The sequence below is a fragment of the Muntiacus reevesi genome, chromosome 3 (assembly GCF_963930625.1).
Source record: "Muntiacus reevesi chromosome 3, mMunRee1.1, whole genome shotgun sequence".
In the NCBI taxonomy this organism is placed as follows: Eukaryota; Metazoa; Chordata; class Mammalia; order Artiodactyla; family Cervidae; genus Muntiacus; species Muntiacus reevesi.
The window spans coordinates 219,823,658-219,845,752 of NC_089251.1; the positions used below are offsets into that span (position 1 = coordinate 219,823,658).

General features: G+C 37.0%; 1 long non-coding RNA gene across 1 annotated transcript in view; it reads left to right on the forward strand.

Moving 5' to 3' along the window:
- Positions 1-622: 622 nt before the first annotated feature.
- The window catches only part of LOC136163530 (uncharacterized), a 103,730-nt gene continuing 82,257 nt past the window's right edge, over positions 623-22,095 (forward strand). The window contains exons 1-2 of the long non-coding RNA XR_010662254.1: positions 623-645; positions 13,139-13,253. This is a non-coding gene — a long non-coding RNA (uncharacterized lncRNA). The remainder of the gene's footprint in view (positions 646-13,138; positions 13,254-22,095) is intronic.

Consider the following 22,095-nt stretch of genomic DNA (forward strand, 5'->3'; position numbering starts at 1 on the left):
ACACATACTGAAGTGAGGATGGGCACCGTCTTCTCTGCAGCCCTGCAGGGTGGGAAGAATACTTTCTGCTTATCTTTGTGAAAATTGCTTAAATAAAATTACACCCCCAACATGCATTTCCCCTGCCTCCTCCAGTGTCAAACAAGAAACCCAACCCCCCAAATCTAAACACCAGACAAGTAGCTTGAAAAATGAAAATAAATTTTCAAATCCAAAAGCTGTGTGCTTCTGTGATTGAAAATCTTTTTCTTAGCGAGTGGGAGTTGCTTTCATCATTGCTGGTCATATGTTTTTGTTTTTCATTTCTGGTGGAGAAGTTTTCTAGGGTATTTTTCAAACTTTCCAGCTTAGCAAAGCGTTGGCTAAAATTGAAAAGAGAACTAGGCATTGGGTCGGAGGCAGCATTAGATTTGTTCTTGGTGGCGGCGGAGGTGGTGGGGGGGGGCAGGTTGCTGACACAGCGAAAATAAGACAAAACATTTGAAACTTCTGGCTTTGTACTTCTCAAATGCCTCTTTTAGAAATCGCTTAAGTCGTTATTAACATCCACCACCCACCTTCCCTTTTTGGTCCTGACATTGGGTAATAATAGATAATGTTGACATATGTTCCCTGCTGGTCAGAAATACTATACTTCTGTGAAAGGTAACATTTTCAAGCTATGACAAAATGTATTTTACTTGGACAGAACATTAGTTATTGGACTAATCTCAGAATGTGGGCTGTGGGGTAAAAGTTTTAACATTTTAGTTGTGGGAGAAAGTTTGTTGGGAGAGTAAAAGCATCAGTATGGGGTGTGTTTAGCTTTCACCATTTCTAGAGGTATTGGCTTGATGTCAAGCTCTTATGTTCTTAGGAATGTAAAGGAAACATTCCCAGTATGTATGAAGAACAGCTGTCCATGGACACAGCAACTTTTAAAAATGATTAGGCCCAACTTTACTGCAGTATGGATTATGGAATCAAAAAATATTTTTCACTGTGTACCAAAGAATTCTGTTTTACGGGCCAGTTTTAAAGCTTTTAACTGCATGAGACATATGCTGCAGTTCTGTTGTTTGTTCTCCATGTGATGTACTCTGAAATATGTAAAAAGAAAAAAAGAAGAGAGAAAAAAAGCATGCAAATTCTTCTGATCAAATGTGGTCCTCAAAAGTACTTTTGAAACTAATTTAGGGGATGAGTACGGAAATGCCCCAGCTGGCTTCCATGCTACTGAAGTCTGAACAGCCCTTTGCAAAACTGGAAAAATTGATTTTGTTTTGAAGGCTCACACAGACTTTAGTGTTGTGGAAGTTGGAGAGAGTTTTTATTGAATCTGGTCCTTTGTGTTTTATGACAGTCTGAATGGGTGTTAAGATCCGTGAATAAATCTCTTGCCATTTCTGAATTTTCTGATATAAACATGGGCTCCGTCAATTTGTTCTTTGCACAAATGTCTTTCAGAATGTTAACAAACATGGTGCATTGATGGATGGGCTGGCCAATGGGAAAGCAGTCTGCTTTACTTGGTAGGACATATTGGTATAATTTTTCTCTTGTTTCTCAGTGCTATGGCCATTGAGAAGTAGGGGCTGCTGGGGGGTGAGGTGGTGGTGGTTGAGAATGAGGACTTCTTGACAAAGAAGAGTCTGTTCAGTCTGTTGGGGAAGTAGTGTTAATGACCTTCAATTGAAAATCTGGCCAAGACACTATATCAAGGTGATTGTGAGGTGGCCCTCAGGAAATAATTCCATTATCTTCTAGAGTGTCTCAGGTGAATTACTGGGAGGAACATAGGTGGCGAATATAGGAAGATATTTTTAAAATATTGTTTTCCCATATTCTGTATCAGTTTGTGATTTTTGATTGTCCTTTAAACTTAAATGTTAAGTTGCTAATTCCCTAAAATTAGTTTCCAAATAAATACTGTAATTTAAAACAAGCAGTTAAAGAAAAGTCTCCATTTTTATGATAAAAATTAGGCCTTGCACTATATATAAGCTCTTTTGAAGAAAGAATCAGGATTGAGTTTCAGGAAATGTTATGTTCCACAATTAATGGCAGTGAAAAATTGCATATTATATATAAAGTTTTCTAATATATAACTATCTTTAAAGCTATTATTCTGAGCCTAATATTGGGTTTTCATTTTGAAACACAAGTCCAAATCTTAGGCCTAAATCTTATTCTTCAGATATTTAATGCCCAGACTAGTGCTGTGATGGCTCCTATTTCTTGCATCAACAAGAATTTATTATGTGGTTACACTGCCAAACAGCATCCAGCTTTACTTAGTTTTTACATAATTGCCCTTCTAGGGTGGTTATCGGGTATGTGGGGCCATTCTCTAGCCATAGCCTCTCCTACACACTGCCCTTCATGCAGACTTGGTGAAAGATCTGAGTAGTCATTTTGGTTGAATTTACATGTTTGATGAAATCAATGAACTAATGGGGATGCTTCATGGGAGATTTTAATATTCTCTGTTATTGGCATTATAAATTGGGCCAATTACTTGATGTGCTTCTCCTTGTGGGCCGCATTCTGCCCTCTGGTTCTTACTTGAGATTCCCACTGAAGTAGTAACTACCAAATGGAAGAATACTAAAAATGTTTGGCCAAATTCTGTTCTAAGTTGCTATCATGTAATTCCCACTGAAGTTAATTACGACTTAGTAAGAACTAGTGCTACAGAGTCTTAAGAGCTTTGGAGCTCTGTGATCTGCTATCCAAGACACCAAGCCAAGAGTCTGCCTTTAAATATCTTATTTTAAGAGGCAAATTGACTCTGTTGAAGGTAAGAAATGGCTATGCCAGTAACTACATATGTAATGAGTTTTAAATAGTAGAATTTAACATCTTTGAACTTCAAGAAGCTTGATCTTCTTTCAGTTTCCCTCTTTGAGGGAGTATCTGTTTTATAGAACCTTTAATTCTCTCTTGCTTTAGAGTTCATTGGTATGAGTTACCTCCTATCCTGTTCTCTCAGCATCCCTTAACTGTAATAATATGTAATTTTTATTTCCATTAATTGTAAAACATTTGCTTAACTCATCACTGCTTAGCTATTATTTCCTGGAGCTAAATCATTATCTTCCTTAAATACAGATGTTTATATTATGCATTATTATGCATAATATAATTCTTGTCATAAGAATTCATTAAAACTTTTCAAAATACTTTGGCTCTCATTTAGCATATGTCTCAGTTTAGCCTTTTGTTAATTTTTTTTAATGCAAAAAGGGTCCTGTGACCTATTGGATTTGTAGGCTTTTGTCATTGTGCAAATAGGGTAGGAGGGGAGGCCATTGTCCATTGTTTGGTGTGAGCAGAACACACCACACTTTGGACCATCTACTGGATTGTCACATGTTAAGGTTTGTCAGAAAGTTGACATGTAGAGATGTCTAGCCTTTGGGATCTTCTAGTTTGTACCTGAGACCTTGGTAGCCCAGAGAGTATCTTGAGGTAGTTTTAGGAATGAGGCAGATCAGGGAACATGCTGGATAGTGACTAGTCCTGTGTCCTGTGGGAGCTTAAATTTGAGATTGGATTTACATTTAAAGCCTTTTTAGGTTAGATCCAGGGAATAATCATCTCATCCTTAGAGCAGTGTGGGTTTGATAAGGCCTGATTTTAGCCTCCTTTCAAAACTGTCCACGTTCAAAGCTATCTTTCTGTATGTTGCTATCAATGCTCTCTGGACAAAAGGAACATTGAGAATTCAGTTTCAAAATTAGACGCACAGGATATTAGGGCTAGGAGGAACTTCCTTCTTTCCTCCCACTTTATTCTTTCTCTCCATTCTTCTCTTCCATCCTCCCTTAGTCCCTCTTTTTTTTCCTTCTCTTTATAAGAATTATTGAACTCCTAGTATTTGGCAGGCATCATAGTGACCATTGGGTATAAACAAGGCAAGCCAGAGTTCCTGTTCAAGAGAAAGTCACATTCCAGTTGGGGTGATGTTCAAGGAAAGCAACAATTATAGCGGGTATCTTACATATGGGAGCAGTAAGGTAGGATACCCACTGATACCCACTGAGGAGATTATGATGTACAGCTTTGTAATTAGCATAAAAATAATGTTAAACTGCAAAACCAGGGCAATAAAGACCAGCAAAGCTTTTATTTTGCTCCATGTGGTATTTTATTGTTTTCAAAAAAATCAGATGATTTCAAATCAATTTTTTCTCAGCTTTTTGGTGCCTGTCCTAGTTGGTGCCATTAGCACAAGATGGACCCATTAGATCATCTAGCAATGGAGACTCCTGATCTAGGTTGGGCTTTCATGGAAAGACTTCCAATTGTAGGTGAACGTTAAGTTGAACCTTGAAGAACATGGGCTTCCATTGTGATGGATTTGGTAAGGTGCATTCACTGGAGTAAGAGAGAGGTGAGGCTTTTGGGGATGGTATGCGTTACGGGAAGTAACTTCTCTATGAAAATGCATTGAGGAAAAAAAATGGTGCCCATGGTTTGGTGTAGGCAGAGAATAGAGTAGAGATTTGTGAGAATTGTTGTTTAGTCGCTCAGTCGTGTCTGACTCTTTGCAACCCTATGAACTGCAGCATGCAGGCTTCCCTGTCCTTCACCATCTCCCAGATGCTCAAACTCATGTCCATTGAGTCAGTGATGCCATCCAACCATCTCATCCTCTGTCATCCCCTTTTCCTCCTGCCTTCAATCTTTTCCAGCATCAGGATTTTTTCTAATGAGTTAGATCTTTACCCCGGGTGGCCAAAGTATTGGAGCTTCAGCTTCAGTATCAGACCTTCAAATGGATATTCAGGATTAATTTCCTTTAGGACTGACTGGCTTGATCTCCTTGCAGTCCAAGGGACTCTCAAGAGTCTTCTCCAACACCACAGCTCAAAAGCATCAATTCTTCGATGCTCAGCCTTCTTTATGATCCAGCTCTCATATCCATACATGATTACTAGAAAGTCCATAGTTTTGACTATATGGACTTTTATCAGCAAAGTAGTGTCTCTGCTTTTTAATATGCTGTCTAGGTTTGTCATAGCTTTTCTTTCAAGAAGCAAGTGTCTTTTAATTTAATGGCTGCAGTCTCCATCTGGAGTGATTTTGGAGCCCAAGAAAATAAAGTCTGTCACTGTTTCCACTGTTTCCCCATCTATTTGCCAGGAAGTGATAGGATCAGATGCCATGATCTTCATTTTTTGAATGTTGAGTTTTAAGCCAGCCTTTTCACTCTCCTCTTTTACTTTCATCAAGAGGCTCCTTAGTTCCTCTTTGCTTTCTGCCATAATGGTGGTGTCATCTGCATATCTGAGGTTATTGATATTTCTCCTCTCCCATCAACCTTGATTCCAGCTTCTGCTTCATCCAGCCTGGCATTTTGCATGATGTACTCTGCATATAAGTTAAATAAGCAGGGTGACAATATATAGCCTTGATGTACTCCTTTCCCAATTTGGAACCAGTCTGTTGTTCCATGTCCATTTCTAACTGTTGCTTCTTGACCTGCATACAGATTTCTTAGGAGGCAGGTAAGGTGATCTGGTATTCCCATCTCTTTAAGAATTTTCCACAGTTTGTTTTGATCTACACAGGCAAAGGATTTGGCATAATCAATAAAGCAGAAGTAGATGTTTTTCTGGAACTCTCTTGCTTTTTCGATGATCTGGAAGTTCACTGTTCACATACTGTTGAAGCCTGGCTTGGAGAATTTTGAGCATTCCTTTGCTAGCCTGTGAGATGAGTGCAATTGTACAGAAGTTGGAACATTCTTTGGCATTGCCCTTCTTTGGGATTGCAATGAAAACTGACCTTTTCCTGTCCTGTGGCCACTGCTGAGTTTTCCAAATTTGCTGGCATACTGAGTGCAGCAGTTTCACAGCATCATCTTTTAGGGTTTGAAACAGTTCAGCTATAATTCCATCACCTCCACTAGCTTTGTTCACAGTGATGCTTCTTCCTAAGGCCCACTTGACTCTGCATTCCAGGATGTCTGGCTCTAGGTGAGTGATCACACCATCATGGTTATCTGGGTCATGAAGATCTTTTTTGTACAGTTCTTCTGTGTATTCTTGCCACCGCTTCTTAATATCTTCTGCTTCTGTCAGGTCCTCATCATTTCTGTCCTTTATTGAGCCCATCTGTGCATGAAATATTCCCTTGGTATCCCTAATTTTCTTGATGAGATCTCTAGTCTTTCCCATTCTATTGTTTTCCTCTATTTCTTTGCATTGATCAAGGAGGAAGGCTTTCCTATCTCTCCTTGCTATTCTTTGGAACTCTGCATTCAGATGGATATATCTTTCCTTTTCTCCTTTGCCTTTCACATCTCTTCTTTTCTCAACTATTTGTAAAACCTCCTCAGACAACCATTTTGTCTTTTTTCGTTTCTTTTTCTTGTGGATGGTCTTGATCCCTGCCTCCTGTATGATGTCACGAACCTCCATCCATAGTTCTTCAGGCACAGGGAAATATATAAATATCTTACCATAACATACAGTGGATAAGAATCTGTGTGTGTGTGTGTGTGTGTGTGTGTGTGTGTAGCTGAGGCACTTTGCTACACACATTAAACTAACACTTCTTTAAGTCAAATATACTTCAATTTTCTCTTCTCTGCCTATTCATCTTTCTTTCTCCTCTGACCCTGGCAATCACTGATCATTTTACTATCTCCTTAGCTTTGTCCACACTGTTTCTATAGTTTTGCCTTTTCCAGAGTGTCATATGCCTGGTATCACATAATATGTAGCCTCTTTCACATTGACTTATTTTACTTAGTCATATGTATTTAAGGTTCCTCCATGCCTTTCATGATTTAGTAACTGGTTTCTTTTTGGCATTAAGTAACACTCTCTTTGGGCTTCCCAGGTGGCGCTAGCGGTTAAGAACCTGCCTGCCAATGCAGGAGGTGTTAGAGACTCTGGCTTGATTCCTGAGTTGGAAAGACCCGCTGAAGGAGGAATTCTCCCGTATTCTTACCTGGAGAATCCCAGGAACAGAGGGCCTGGCGGGCTAAGATCCAGAGGGTCACAAAGAGTTGTACAAGGGCTGAAGTGAAGCACAATACTTTATTATCCAGATGTACCACAGTTTATTTATCTATTTACTTACTGAAGGACAACTTAGATGTTTCCAAATTTGGCATTCATGACATCAGATGCTCTAAATATCTTTGTGTGGGTTTTGTGTGGATATAACTTTTCAACTCATTTGAGTAAGTTTTTTTCCCCTTGTGTTTTATAATCCTTTGCTACCATCTTTTCCCAGAAAACATCCCTGATACCTCCCATCTTGCTCAGGGAGGTCTACTTTATCCTATCATCCTTTCATCTTTTCCCTCCTCATCTAGGGCCTAACTCCTATCCAAGGCAGGATGGATGGGTCTTTTTAATGGTCTCTACTAGCTTCCAGTCTACCTAAGAAGGATTCCACACTGAATACTTTTTTTATCCTTTATTCTCCATCCACTTTTTACCCTGGGTCCTATTCTCTGTCATTCCAGATCTTTGTTCAGGAACAGACAAATAAATTCCTCCTAATGAGTTGATGGCTGGTATTGTTATTCCCACAAATTATGATATTTACATTTTTTGAAAGTATGTTGAATGTACATTTTTTTGAATGTATATTGAATGTATATTTGAATGTTATAATTTTGAAACAATTCTAGATAGGGTGGGAAGGTTGGAGTGGATATTCAGACCATCTGGCCTATCAACAGAAAAGATGTTTTGGGGTTTGGAGGTCTTTATAGACTGCTGGAATCCCGTTTTATGATTGATTGTTTCCTCTGTCTTGAATAAGAATTACACCTGTGAATTTTCATCCTTCTGCCACTACCAAGACTTTGCTAAGCCTCAGGAAAATAATACATTTATTTTACCTCAGTTATTCTTTCAGCAAAATGGGAATGGCTGTAGACTTGCTGCCTAGGAATTGTATGTAGTTTGATTCTTTTATTTTCCTTTTTATTTGGCACATGGAAGATGGAAAGTGCTAAGTACTCTGAATTGAAGTATGAGATTTAAAGTACAAAATATGACTGCATAATAATAGATCAGATTTTTCAAGAAATCCCTGTGGGGAAGTTAAACTTCCATTTATACAGTGAAAGTAATATTTGTCTTGCCCCTTAATGTTATTTTGTAAAATCTACCTTAAAATAATACAAATCAGCAGAGCTTTCCTCCTTAGGAAGAACTTTTTAAAGGGAGTGAAAACACAGTTGTAACATTACTTTTTGTGTGGCATGTGAAAAGAAAATCCTGGAAACACATGTTTATTTTTTTCAGTTCCTGACCACCGTGTTTGGAAAAACTGCCAAGTGTGACTTAAAACTTGCAAATACAGTGACTTGCTTTGAAATTTGGACCCATAATGTCTTGGGTTATGTTTTGTAGAAGAGGAATTGTTATGTTAACTTTGACTTCTGATTACATAGATTCCCTGAAATCAGTCACATGCAGATTAACAGAACAGATTCCAATGAATGAAAACACAGAATATAACTGACAGTACTCAATATACAAATACTGAATGTGGGACATTATCAGTTCTCCAAAGAAGTGCTCTTTATGCTTTTACACAAGCACTTAAGAACAGACTTTTAAAAAGGCCATTGAAAAGTTGCCAAATTTTCTTTGTATTTTGAAAACCCACACCAAGAAGGGGTCGTAAATAGTTGTTGAATATAGGAAAAAGGAAACTATTAGCATTGTTTTCTTTTAAAGATAAAAAGACAGTCAAGGAAAAGCTTCATAATCTTTGAAATATGAATATGTTGTTTAATCAGTTTGAAACAAATGACAACTTGAAATTTATGTATCTGTATAAATAGACAAAATAGCTCATTATCTGTTAATTAAAAAAGAAATTGGCTGTTTTATTCAGGGCATATTTCAGGATAACCAGTTCTACTTTATGTCATTTGACAAGTCTCAGACAGAGTGAGATAGACATTAGTTTTGAATTTTCAAAGCTAAAAAATTATGTATATTTTATAATCTAGCTTTGAAAAAACTATAGTCAAAATACATCTAAATACATCTGTCTTTGTTTTTTAAAATGTAGTAGCTGAATTTTCTTTTGCAGAGATGCAATATACAAATATATTTATTTGTATGCATGTGTGTAAATAATATTTAAGAAGTATCTGGGGCTTTGGAAGTAATATTTTTAAAGTATAATATGACACACAATATTATGCTAGTTTTGGGTGTACAACAGAGTGGTTTACATAACATTAGAAAATGATCACCAAAATGTCTGTTTACCATTTGTCACAATACAAGGTTAGTGCAATGTTATTGACTGTATTTCCCAGGCTGTACGTTGCAACTCAGTGAGATATTTATTTTATAACTGGAAAATTGCTCCTCTTGATTCTTCTCACCTATCTTGCACAATCCCTAACCTCTTCCTCCCCTCTGGCAACTACCAATCTGTTCACTGTATCTGTGAGTCTGGTTTTGTTTTGTTTGTTTGTTTTGTCTTTTAGATTACATGTATAAGTGAAATCATATGGTATTTGACTTTTTCTGATTAATTTCATTGGACGGAATGCCCTCAGAATCTGCTCATGTTGTAACAAATGGCATGAACTCATACTTTTTTATGGCTAATATTCCATATTATGTACATATATACATATACCATAATTTCTTTATCCATAATCCTTCTATGGATACTTAGGTTGTTTCCATATTTTGGCTACTGTAAATAATACTGCCAATGTATCTTTTCAAATTAATGTTTTTGTTTTCTTTGGAACTTCTGGATTGTATGATTGTTCTAGTTTTAATTTCTTGAGGAATTCCCCTACTGTTTTCCATAATAACTGCACCAATTTACATTCCCATCAACAGTGCACAAGTGTTTGTTTTCTCTACGTTATGTCAACACTTGTTATTTCTTGTCTTTTTTATCATAGCCATTCTGACAGGTATGAATTGATATCTCTTTCTCATTTTGATTTCCATTTCTCTGATTAGTAATAATTAGCACCTTTTCATGTGTCTGTTGATCATCTTTATGTCTCCTTTGGAAAAATGTCTATTCAGATCCTCTACCCATTTTTTAATTGGATTAGTAATATTTTTTGCTATTGATTTTTATGAGTATTTATACATTTTGGATATTAACCTCTTTTTGAATATATGATTTGCAAATATTTTCTCTTAGTAGGTTGCCTTTTGATTTTGTTGATGGTTTATTGTATAGAATCTTTTTAGTTTGATATAGTCCCACTTGCTTATTTTTGTTTTTGTTAATTTTGCTTTCGGCATCAAACCCAAAAAATCATCATCAAGACCTATGTCAAGGAGCTTACCACCTATGTTTTTTTCTAGAAATCTTGATTTCAGTTCTTGTATTCAACTCTTTAATCTATTTTAAGTTAATTTTTGTATCTGGTATAATGTAGTGACCCAATTTGACTTTTTTGCATGTAACTGTGCAGTTCTGTCAACACTACTGAAGAAACTGTCTTTGTCCATTGTATGTTCCTGTCTTCTCTGTCATAAATTGATTGACCATATAGTCATAAATTTATTTCTGGGCTCTCTATTCTGTTCCATTAATCTATGTGTCTGTTTTTGTGCCAGTGTCATACTGTTTTGATTACTGTAGCTTTTTGGTACAATTACAGAAGATATTATTGTTTCATTTTTACAGATGAGGAAAGAAGAGAGATTAGGGTGGAGGTGGATATTCATTTTCTCTCATTTTTCTTCCTCCCCAAGTTCCTGCTACCTTTAACAAGCAACAAATAAACATAAATTCATATTTAAAATTACAGCTCCTGTCCTCTCTTGAGAGAAATCAGAATGAGGAGGCTGAACTGTCTCTTTGTATTATTGGCATCTGTGATAGAAGGAGGGATTTGTCTGACTGCTAATGTGGCAAGTTCAAAATCCAGTGGTCCACATATCTCTGGTGGGGTAGATATGTTGAGCTTAATTTCACACATGCTATTGAAAGTTTTAAATACATATGGATTATCTAGGCATATCATAAAAATACTGATCCCAACTCAGTAGGTCTAGGGTGAGGCCAGTTTTTGCATTTCTAAGAAGCTTCCAGAAGCTTATGCGTCTGGTCCATAGATCAGATTTAGTAGTGAGGTGCTTAAACTGTCTTGCCTCCTTCCCCTAGAACTGCTCCCTGCTGGTATATCATGTCCACCTCCTTTTCCTCTGCATGGGAAAGACTGATGATTTTTCAGGTGTTCTGCCTCTCATAAGCAAATTAGCTTAATTCAAGGATTGGTAGTAGGGAAGATTAAAAGTTCCCACCTTTCCTTGGAAAGAAGCGACATTTTCCAAGCATTTTACTAGGAATAAAGTGCAAATATTAGAGCTCTTCTGTCCTCCTATCCCATTTTTCAGATGGTTCAGAACTAGAAGGGAAGAGGATCTTCTCATGATCAAACTAGTAGTGTATTTTTCAAGAATTGTTTTGTGTGTCCTCAGTAGTTTATATTCTAGAGGAAAGAAACAAATAGTAAACAAACAAATAAATATATACAATAAATTATATGGGGGCTTCATTTTTTTTTTTGGTAGGGTGGTCAGGCAAAAGTCTAACCGAACAGGGGCAAGCTAAAGATTAAGTAAAATGATGAGACTGAAAGTGTCTAGTTGAGTGCCTGATGAAGGCCAGGTGCTGGAAAATGTTCCTTTCCCTTCACTTTGTACACCTGAAGATGTTTGTTTCTTGTGTCCAAGGGTAAGAAGAGTGTTTCCTTGTGTGCCGTATCTCCTAAGTTGTATCTTGGAAGTCTGATGACAGTTGGAAAACCTTTAGCTGGGGTTTTACTAGGTTCTTTGGCCTTTTACCTCCTGTATGACATAGGGCTTTTCCATTGTGCACTGTCTGCTTAGTCGAGTCTGACTCTTTGTGATGCCATGGACCGTAGCCCGCCAGGCTCCTTTGTCCATGTGATTCTCCAGGCAAGAATACTGGAGTGGGTTGCCATGCCCTCCTTTAGGGGATCTTTCCAACCCAGGGATCAAACCCAGGTCTCCCACATTCCAGGCAGATTTTTTACCATCAGAGCCCCCAGGGAAGCCCAAGAATACTGGAGTGGGTAGCCTATCCCTTCCCCAGGGGATCTTCCCAACCAAGGAATCAGACCAGTGTCTCCTGCATTGCAGGTGATTCTTTACCAGCTGAGCTGCTGTAATCAGTGACTGATGACCATCCCTCTAAGGAAATTCAATCATTAAACCAAATAATTAAAGGGGAAATACATGAAGGCATACTGTTAAATCAGGTAAAGACTTTCAGTTCCTTTATTAATCGCCATTCTCTTGAGCTCCTTAGGCTCTCCACATTGAGAGAATGAGTTCTAGAAGTTGATGGATGAATAATTTGATGGAGTGCATAGCATAGTGCCTGGCACATAGGATATTTTTTTCAGTAAATAAAAGTGGATGATTGCATGCTAAATACACATTAACTAATGAACAAGGCACAAAAACTTCTTTTCTTATCCTGGACTAGTCTAAGAACACTCTTGGGAAACGTGGTGGTGGTAGAGGACAGTGTACTTCTCATTTAAATGAGTGACATGTGGTTGTTGTTATGATCATCAATTATCGGCATCAGTTTACTATTAGTATGTATAACTTGGTCTTCAGGGCAGACTCTATTCCAGTTTTCTGTAACTGTACAGTAAATTAGACTTGCCACCCTTAACATGGGAGTTTCACAGAAGTCATCAACTAGTCACCAAAGAACTTATTCTGAAATCCACTGTAATAGCTATTTGCTTTAGGATTGACTCTTAGCTATTTGAATATGTGTTTCACTTTGTTTTCATTATAAATGTATTACACATATTGCTAGGTCAACATTAAAATCATCTACAACAAACCAAGATAATTTAGCACTCTGACACAAAATGGTTTAACATGAATGTGCTCTGAATTTCTAGTTCCAGATTTAAGATGGTCAACTGAAATTCTGTTGACTCCCTCTTTGGTTTCTTCATCTGTAAACCAGGCATGGTGTTTTATTCCTGCAGAGGAGGCTGTGACCATCAATTAGGTATTTGTTGTAAAGGGCTTTGATAGCTTGAAAGAATGACCTTTCATAAAACAGGATACATTGTATTTATCCTTACAGTATTTTCTTGATTCTAATTATAACTCTTTTTTTTTTTTTCCAACCATAGAAGGAGAATGGAAAAGGGAAAATGTGAGTACAGAGAAATTGGCACCGATTTCCATCACAAAAAGAGACTGCAAAGTTCTGGAGGAAAGTTATACCACCGCATAGGCTGATGTTGGGTGAGTCTCCTGTTAAATTTAAATATTGCCTTGAAGTAAGACAGCAGGGACTTTTTCAGAGCACCTACTTTAGACTAAAAAAAAAAAAAATCAATAGTTGGTATGTGTTATTTTATATTTGTAAACTTAAAAATTCATAGGGTGTCACAATTAGAGGAGACTTTATAGAGCTACATTAACCTAATCTTTTCATAGATAAGGAAATAGAGAGTCAAAAAGTGTTTATAAACTCTCCCTAAACTCACAGTGAACTGTTCTCCTGATCTCAGTTCCATGGTTTTTAATTTACTTATGCCTGGGTTGTAGGATACAATAAGCATTATTTTCAAAAAACTTCATAATATCAAGAGGAATCAAAGTAAACCAAACTAAGACTCTGCAGTCTATTTCACCGTGGCCTGTGAACATGACTTGTTTGATCAAAGCTTCGCTAAGTGAATTTCAGCCTGTGTTATCAGTTCTTTGGGACCCTGTCTCTCTTAGTGTTCTGGGGTTTCAGAAATGAACTTCGTTAACTTAAAAACAAATAAAGAAAAGAAATAGATATGTAAATAAGGTAAGGACGTTATTGGAAAGGTATGATGTAGCCCACAGGAGAAGAGGCTGAAGAACCATGGTTCAGAAAGCTCTCGACCAGCATAGCTGCAGATTTCAAGTAGCAGCATCTAATGGAGAATCTGCTTACTCCCCAGGCATAGGCAGAGAAGCTTCCAGTTGTCCTATGTCTTGTCATGCCAAGAAAACAGCATATCTCAGGGCAGAGGATCTGACTAGTCTAGCTTGGGTAAAGAGCCTGCATCGTGTCTGGGCGTGCTGTGGGTGGGTAGGGACTGCATGAGCCATTCTGATGGGCAGATTAGTAAGACCAAATGCACAGGCCAAGGGAAGCTCCCAAAGGGGAAAAAGAGAAGATGAACTGTTGCTACCAAAAGAGGGAGGCCTGAGTGCAGGGCCACAGAAACTTGCATATGTCCTGGAATCCATTTCATTACCATAGATAGGAAAGAATGCTCTGTGTACAAATTTTTACTTTGTAAAATGGTAAAAATATTTCAGATGTTGTTGTTCAGGCTTGCTTGATACTTTTCATTTGTTCATTTCTCTGATTCCAATTATATTTAGACTCGTATCCCATTCAAGTCAACTGGAGAAAATATAATAATAGTAAGGGTTTTATTCAGTTTGGTTATAAGTGTTCACTTGTTCAATTCATTTATTCAATGTATATTTATAATAGACTTTGAAAATATAAGATTTAATTTCTGTTGCTGAGTTGGCAAGAGGGAGAAGCAGAGATTTTCTTTTTATTGAAATAAATTGCACAACAGACTGAGCTAGTGGCTCTTAGGCAGTGCTCCACAGTGGCTCTGAGTCTCTGGCGGCCTTTGTCGGGCGGTGGGTAGACAGCCAACTGTTTGGGCTTCAGTTCCTCAATGCCTTCACCTCTCCCCATCTGCTCTTCCCTATTTCTCACCCAGTCCTCTCCACTTACTTCAACCAGAAGAGTTTCAATGTTTGTTGGCTATCTGAACAAGATTTCCTTTAATGAAAAAAATCTTTGAAAATTACTAAACTATGTTACCATATTAACTGCTAGCATAGTTATTAGATTTATTAAACAAGTAACTTCCCAGTCCTATCTAGGTATGGAAAACTCATCCTCGTAAATAAAAAGCAAGCAAAACATTTTTAGCCTATCTAGAATTGACAAAGAAATAGAGAATGCTTACTGTGAATGAGGCTTTATACTATACCCTTTGAGGGAATCATAAAATTAAAAAAGACAGCTTATTAACTTAATTTAGTTGGGAAGACTAGGCAAACATAAAATAATGAAAGTTCAACAGAAATGTTTCAGCAGATAGGTTCAATAATCATAAAATGGCTCACATCATCTCCATCCAGAGGGAATTACAAGGGAGAGGAGGACTTCTCGATGATGTCATATTCAGTTCAGGTTTAAAGTTCTTTGAGTCTAAAGGATTTAAAATATATCAGAGTATACTTTTGCTATGGATTATTTCTGCATGTCCAGGTTATCCAAATTCCTAAATATCTTTTGGATTTGGGGACAAATATGAAAACAATATTTAAACTAATCTCATATTACTTATCTTTCTTTAGTCTGAGTTTTCTAGGTCTGAAAAGCAAAATTACAGCTTTATTTTTGTATATGGAGGTGAAATGTTTTTATTTGGACAGTTAAGAAGAAACAATGTTAAATTAACAAAAATCAAAATTTCATAGAAAATTAGAGTTCTTGTAGATACTGATTTTACTACGAATTTGATCTCTGTCACTGCCTGCTGGGTGAAGCCTGACTCTATGGTTTTCCGTTATGTCTGTGTTTAAAAGCTTTGTTCTGTCCATCCTTCGTTTAATATATTCCTAAAGCCATTTTCCAGTGAAATCCCACCCAGTGAATTGACTCACATCAGAAGAATTCCAGAAATAAGAACAATCATGCCCTTTCTGTCCTTGATGTAATGGTGTTTTTCAGCATACTTTAATAGTCATGAGCCATATTTTGGCAGGCAACTGAAATAAGCCTAGTTATCTGATTGCATTACTGACCACTACCTTCCAAGGGGCACCTCAGGGGAAGAGACCTTATTTTAGGAACATTCTTTATTTTTTAACTTGAGGATGTTATCTGTTAACAAAATACTAGATTAAAAGTCATGAGAACTTTTTTTAGAGTGTATCTAAGGAATACAACAACACATATTTAACACATCAAGTTTTAAACATATGGATCCCTTAAAACAGACTGGTATAAACATTTTGATAACTCCTGGAGCTTGTCCTTTTAAGATAGGTTTAAATTGTGGGATTATTAAAATGTTTACCATCTAAAGTGGCAGCATTGTCGTTAAGATTTAAGTTTATAATTCTACACCTTACTTTTATGTGAATATTTTTTCTAGAAAATTATTCTTTCCTAAAAACAGCTAAAATTCTTAATTTCGTTTTCTTTGTTTCATACTAAATAGAGTTTGGTAATGCTCTCATTCTCTTTATTTTGCATATTTTGGAGTTCTCTCTAGGCACTCTTTTTTAAATCTAGAATTTCCTTCTAGGCAATATGAAACAGTGAATATCTTAGGTTATAAGGCAGTTCTTTACAGTTGGCTTAGTTTTTCTCCTCAGGTAAAAACCATCTTTCTCTTGATCTGGCAGTTTGATAAGCTTCATATTTGGTTGGGCCTGAGGTGGGTTTGTACAAAAGCAGACTGTTTTAGTTAAAATAATCAGTGTACCCTCTTCTACCTGGCTGTCTGGGAGAAGTGCCAAGAGAATTCCCAATATTTCATTCAGAGGCAGAGTCTATGAAACTGTCAGTTTTTTTGAAGGCCAATTTGTGCCGTGTTTCCAATGCTTTCTTCATTTATCAGGAAATCAGCTCTAGCCTTCTGACTTCATATTTTGTACTAGTTTTACTTCAAAAAGTATCTTTTCTAGAAGGATTTTTTCCTCTAGAGAAAGAAGTCTTTATATTATACTTATGGTCTAATTACAATTTATTAAAACTGTAAATATCCTCACTTTTTTGTCAGAGTCTAAGCCAAAGTCATGTATATATTTTATCAGCAACAAGAAAATGAAATATTTATCTTAGAGGGAGGCAGTGAGGATCTGACCAAGAATTAAAAAATAGTAATCATCTGAATAATAATTGCCATCAAGAATGCTAAATTACCTGAAAGTAATCCTTTGTCTCAACCAAAAGTAAACTATAAGCTCATTCATGGTGGATCATATTCAACTGTTTTGAATGGAGCCTGGAGGTAGAAAATTCTGAGTCAAATCTCACACTGTCCCTGACATGCCCTAAGACACTGAAATAGTTATTTCATCTTTTAAAAACTTCAGTTTCTTCATCTATAACATATTATAATGATATGTACTTCATAGAGGGATTAAAGTGCTCAGCACAATACCTGATTTAAATCAGAGTTCATTAAATGCCAGTTCTTACTATGACGACATTCAATTTATTTTACATTATCATCTAAATGTACTTCACTGTCACAAAATCTTCGGTCATAAAAATGTTCTATCAACATCAGTTATGAACATGGTGGTAAGTGCAAACTGAATATTTTGATATAAGTTACCTATAAAATCACTTCTAATTCCACAATCAGAAGTTTCTATGATCCAAATGTTTGTGTTGCCTCCCAATTTATGTTAAAATTTTAAGGCCCAGTGTGAGGGTTTCGAGGAGGTGGGGCCTTTGGGAGGTGATTATCATGAGGGTGGAACTCACAGGAATGGGATTAGAGCTCTCATAAAAAAGGCCTGTGGAGCGCTTCAGTCCCTTCTGCTCTGGGAGTGTACAATGAGAAGGCTGGTTTCCTCAGTGTAGTGGTTATCACGTTCGCCTCACAAAGACAGGTCTGTGACCTGGAAGAGTCCTTCAACCTCCCATCATGTCACCCTGACCTGAGACTTCTAGCCTCCAGAATTCAGTTGTTTATAAGCCACCTAGTCTCTGACGTTTTGTGGCAGCAGCTCAAATGCACTAAGACAGAAGTATCACCATTAACATGCTTGCAAATTTCATTTCCATTTTTTTGTGGCTATATTATGTGTTTATTGTATGAGAAGTGGGCCTTATGGTGTGTATCAGCTTTTAGTTTTCAGTGTTGTGTTGTGTGAATGGTTTCTATAGAGAATCTTCAAAAATCAAAATTTTAAGTGACTTTATACTATGGCAAACCACTCCGGTACTCTTGCCTGGAATATCCCATGGATGGAGGAGCCTGCTAGGCTACAGTCTGTGGGGTTGCAGAGAGTTGGACACGACTGAGCAACTCCACTTTCTTTCACTTTCTTTTCATACAGTATTATACTATACAGGATAAGAAGAATGTAACCTATTTAAACATTCCCCCATGGTTGAATATTTAGGTTGTTTGCAATTTTTAATTCATTATAAGTAACATTTCCATAAATATCCTTTTACCTACATATTTAAAAGTATAATAAATGCATTCAAATATATGAATATTTTAAAGGAGTTTCATAAATTATAAATGCTTTCCTGAAAATTTGTAGCAATTTACCTGCCTGTCAGTACTGCCTCATAGATTTGTGATCCTCAAATCAAGAGTTCTTTTTTCATTTTGACTTGTTACTCCTACATAATAAATAGTCAAATTCTCACTAATTTTCCTCATAGTTAACACATACATAATCTGTCTTAGCTCATTATGACATTTAGCTACATATTTCGAATCACATTAAAGTTTCAGTAGTTATAATTCATTTCTGAAGGACTTTTAAGTGGCAACAGAAAAAGAAAGGGGTTAAAGAGAATTATGTTGTTGGACATAAGAACTATATGGATTTAAAAATGGCTAATCATTGCAAAGAATAGAGAAGCCAGGCTAAAGTTATTTGTATTTTCTGCTCTCATTTCAAAGGTGAAAGACAACCAGAAGGAGAGACTGGATCATTGGTATTTATCCAACTGCTTGATCCATCATGTGGGTTATATCTTCTCTGCATCATTATTCACAATTATCTTTTCAGACCAAGAATGTTTACTGGATGTCAGGTTTAATGCACATGTGGCCAGTGGAATTTATGTGAGAGGAGCGCATTACACATGTGGCCTGAGTCTAGGGTTCATTCACTCATTCTTTAAATATTTATTGAGGACCAACCGGGTGCTGGGTCCCATTCTAAGCACATCAGTTAGAATAGATGAAAACCCTTACCCTCTGGGAACTTGTATTTTGGTAGGGAAAGACAATAATATTCAATAACACAAGAAATCCATTTTATAACACATTTGGAAGTAATTAGTGCAACAGAGAAATAAGGCAGCAAAGGGGAAAAGCTGGGATGGCAATGGAGGTTTTCTTAATGGGTAGTTAGGAAAGACCCCCCGACAAGATGACTTTTGAGCCAAACTTGAAGGGGGTATAGATGCCTGGGGCAAATATTTTCCAGCGTGTCTGCCCCTGGGAATTCAGGCATGTCTGGTCCATTGGGACACTAGCTTCAGAAACGTCTTTGTGAAGAGAGTTCAAGAAATCTGAGGGAGAACAGAACAGAGCTTAAGTGAAGAACTCTCTATTCATCGATCCATGAGCAATTGAAGATGAGAAGAACAACTGTACATGGTGGTTCATGTTGAAATCTGGTCTGGATGTGTCTTGAAAGAGCTTTGCTGCCCACGAATGTTGAGTTAGCATGGAGTACTACAGAATAGGAGAGGCCCTGCCTCCTCTCCTCCATAGACAGAGCAGAAAGGATTATGCTGCTTTAGGGGGCAAGGTGAGAAGCAGCAGTGGCCATCATGCTATCAGATCCTCTCAGGGAACTTGGCCCCTAGTACCTGTTCTGTGAACATTAGTGGGGCTTGTTGTGTCTCTTGGGCTAACCATCACCACTAGTAAAGAACTACGGTTCTTTAGCAAGAGAGTTGGTGGAGCTAAATGGTCGGAGTGTCAAGAATCTTAAATTCGAGGCAGCATGGCTGAACATGATAGATGTTGAAGGGATAAAGCACGTGGGAGACATCCCTTGGGGATTCCCAGAAATAACATATGTGTTCCTGTGGTGTTGGTACTTTATAGGAGGTCTGTCAGAGTAGGTTATTTATGCAATTTGTTTTAATCTAATTGTCTGTACAGGCAAACATCGGATAATTTCTTGGCATTGTTTCAGTACTGAACTAAAGTTTTGGCATAAATAATTTCTATTAATTTTTTCACTCTTTAGCCCAATAATACTGAAGACCAGCTGATCAAGCAAGCAACAGGAAAGATAAACTGTAAAAGCCAGTACTAATTTCTAGCAGAGAAGTGTGACCAATATCACCAATCTGAATTTGGTATATTTAACCAGAAAAACTGAGTGTAAATTACCACAATTCTTACATACTGTTATTTTTACCTGGTCATTTCAAGGTGAGGTCAGCATCAGAGACTTAGGTCTGAGATGAAAGATTTTATTATTCACAGCTCAGCAAAACATAAGTATCAGCATAATTGGTGCCCCAAAGTCCCCATTCTTACTGAGTGACCTAAGAGAGCCAGGTGATAGTTGCTTATATAGTTAAATTGTAACAGGACAGAAATCTTTAAGGAGTTATTGGGGATCCTGAGCACTTAGGGAACCTGAAAGTTTCACACTGGGCAACCAGCTTGCTGGCCCACTGCTCAATGAGGGAAGATACTGTCTGTAGCTCCCTTGTTGTTCACTATAAAAATATCCTTGCACAGATAGTCTGAAGCAAAAGAAGTCAGCGTTTCTGCTGACTAAAAGAAATGCAGAAAATGGGAGACCTATGGACAATTGTCTCCAACAACATTCACCATTGGTTTTAAGGAAATAACCCAAGAAGTGAACAACAAACCGAACACCTACTTTTTGAGATTACGTCTTGCCTGGAACAAACTTCCACAAGTAATAAATTCACAGATTGCCATGACCTTTGGACTGCTAGCCGCATCTTCTGGGGCAGTGTGGCCTTTTCTTTTGTGCTATTGAGGGAAAGTACCTGTGGAACCTGCAGAAGGTGTCTCCAGTGTTCTGCCACTGTTACTGTATGTGAATACCTTGTCAAGAGTGTTCCCTTGCTTGTTATTTTCTTTCATATATTTCATCTCCTGTTCTGCAGGACCGATTGCACTTGGTCATAAATGGGTAGGTCTAGCCGTCTGGTTACCTAATGTCCTGGGGTAGTCTGAGATGAAGAAGAGATTGTTGGAAAGGAAGTCTGACACAGTGGCCAAATCATAAACCATAACTTAACTCCATTAAGTCCTATTTTCTTATTGAATAGGCAATGAAATTGTATTACCTGTCTCTACAATGGAAAGAAAAATCAATATGTGCTGTTTCTCCATATAATAAATGTCCTTCTCTCTCCTCCCTGCTTTTGCCACCCACAACATTTTATATTAGCATGAAAAGAAACATTGCAAAGTGTGGGATGGGCCTGGATCTTCAGAAGGTGATTTCTCATGCCAGTTAATGAATATAGTTTTTAAAACAGCACTTGTCATTATGGCTAAAAAGAGTGTATAATCAGGATAGAGTAAAGCAACATTACATTACTGAACAAAGATTCTCCTACTACCTCCTAAGATTTCTGAGAATTGCAATCAAGTGTATATTGTATAATAGAAAAAGTGCTAGGCTTGGAATTCACTTCATCTTGAAAATTAGCTTTGTGATCTTGATTAAGATCAGTTAATATTATCTGACTCTCAGATGTTGAGTTTTCAAATGGGGAGAATAATCTTTGTTCTGTTCTCCTCACAGATTCATAGTGTTTATTAAAATCAACAAATATATATGCTGTATAGTATTATGTACTATATGAAGGTGCTTTGGTAGTCAATCCTTATATAATTATAAAATAGTATGGCAATTTTAAATTAAAGTAAAATTTTTTTTCATATTATTGACATTGAGGAACAGGATTAATATTTCTTTAAATTTCAGCTTTTTGCAACATAGGGACCATAATACTACTGATAAAAAAAACAAAATCTCTGCAAGAATCAGTGAAATTCTAGAATTAATCAAGGCAATCTAAGCAACAACTTTCTAACATTGTTCTCACTTTTCAGTAACACATTTTTCTTAGTTTCACAATCCCCAAATATAACTAAGTGGTAACCAGATAGTTTATTCAAATTTCCTGGAGTATCCTCTCCATTCTCTTCATCTCAACCTTCTGTGATATCACTCTCTCAATTTATGACTCTAATAACATAACGTCACATCATAATCCTAATGTTTTCTGTTTTTGACAATTGAGAAGTTTTAATAGGAATCAAAAAACATGACTTGGGGTGGGTTGTAGAAAAGCACTTTG